A 1,913-nucleotide genomic window follows, 5' to 3' on the forward strand; every position below is an offset into this window, starting at 1 on the left:
CATGTGTTTGTGATATGCACCTTACGATGCCCTTGTGAAATAACTGCACACTTGCTTCTAGAGTGAAAGATTGGTACCTCTTTGCTTCATCTCTTTTGAAGTCGTTCACCACATTTTGCACTCTAGGTGGCAACCAAGTGAATCCTTCAATAGTGCACTCTGACACAACTCCATAGCTTCCTTTGTCAAGATTTCTACCATACTTGATAGCCTCAACTATGAGGTAAAACACCGATGGCACACTAGGACATAAATAAAGCACGTGCACATTAAATGCTTGTGGTGGCATTAGACCTTGACACTACTGCATCTTGAGAGGAGGCTACAGGAAAAGAGATGGTTCTAGCTTTGCGACTACGGACATCTTGCACATCAATATTGCATGTTCTTTTAGATTTTGATCTCTATGCATGCCAGACATTAGTTCAGTGCTATAGCTTTACTGGATTTACATCTATTGGTGCATTTGTGCCCAAGTCTCTTAAGCATTGTGTCATATTGCCCATAACACTATCCAAAGGTCTACGAATAGCCTTCGGATTGTAAACTGAGAAGTGTGACCAAACTACTTCAATTATGTTCTTAAAGAAATGCTCTCTACATGTCTCACTCTCCAATGTGGAGGTGATCTCCTCTGTGGCTAGGGCACAAATATATGTGACCGGTACCATGAGAGTTCTGATCTTTGTTTTAACTCCTTTTTTTCCATAGGATCCATCTATGCTACAATGATAACATGTTTTGTGATTTTTAAAGACAACATAACCTAAAATTTTGTAACAGATATGCATTTCATTCAATGAAAATAACGCCAAATTTCACAACCATCAAAATAGCTTGAAGAGTAGGGCATCATTCAATGGGACTAACAACAACTTTAGCCCAGTAGTATAGTTGATAATGAGAGCAATAGTGATCTATCCTAAAAACAGGGCATCATTCAATGGAACTAATGACAAGTCCAAGCCAATAGTAGAGTCGATGTCAAGAGAAACAATGAACTAGCCTAAACAGAAAGGTATCATTCAGTGCGGCTAATGACAACCATATCCCAATAGTTGAGTTGATGCTGAGAGCAACATTAAACTACTCTAAAAAGCAGGGCATCATTCAATGAGAGTAATGATGACTGCATGCCAATTGTAGAGCTAATATTGAAAGAAACACTGAACTAACTTAAAAAATAGGGCATCATTTAATGAAACTAATGACAACTCCAACCCAAAAGTAGTGTTCAGGCCAAAAGCAAAACTGAACTAGCCTAAAAGCATGTATTTATAGATCACACACAAGACATAGAAAGAACCTATTAGCTTGTATAACAACACTCCCAGTCCACTAATAGAACTAATGTTGGTGACAAGACTAATAGAACTACCCATAAGTCAAATGTAACCAACCATGTTTAAAAACGACACTTTTGATCATAAAAAGAACCATTATTGAAGTGAAATAGTGACCATGTTGTAAACAAAGTAGTTTTATCAATTTACCTGATGACACTCTCGGGGTCCAAAATAGAACCGATGTCGAAAACAAATTTATTAACTACTTTTAATTCATGAGTGACTGCTAGTCTAGCATTTCACAATGACACTTCCAATCCAACAATAGGACCGATGCCCACATGAAAGAAAAGATCAACATACTTTAAAAGTTAGAAAAATAATAATAAAAACATTAGAACAAAAATTTATACCAGATTAATCACACCTGAAAATACATGAAATTAAAGGAAAGGATTATACCTTTAATTTTATCTCACTTGTGAGGGCTTGGGAAATCTTGGAAGAGCTTAGGTTAGCTTGAAAGCTCTCAAGGATGGAAAGCTTGGGAATTGTGAGGAGAAAGGGCCCCCCTTTCATAGTACCCAAAGGGCCCTTCGAGGGCGCTACCGCGGGGCTGTGCAAGTA

This window comes from Adiantum capillus-veneris, chromosome 2 (assembly GCF_014529385.1).
Source record: "Adiantum capillus-veneris isolate H3 chromosome 2, ASM1452938v2, whole genome shotgun sequence".
NCBI lineage: Eukaryota > Viridiplantae > Streptophyta > Polypodiopsida > Polypodiales > Pteridaceae > Adiantum > Adiantum capillus-veneris.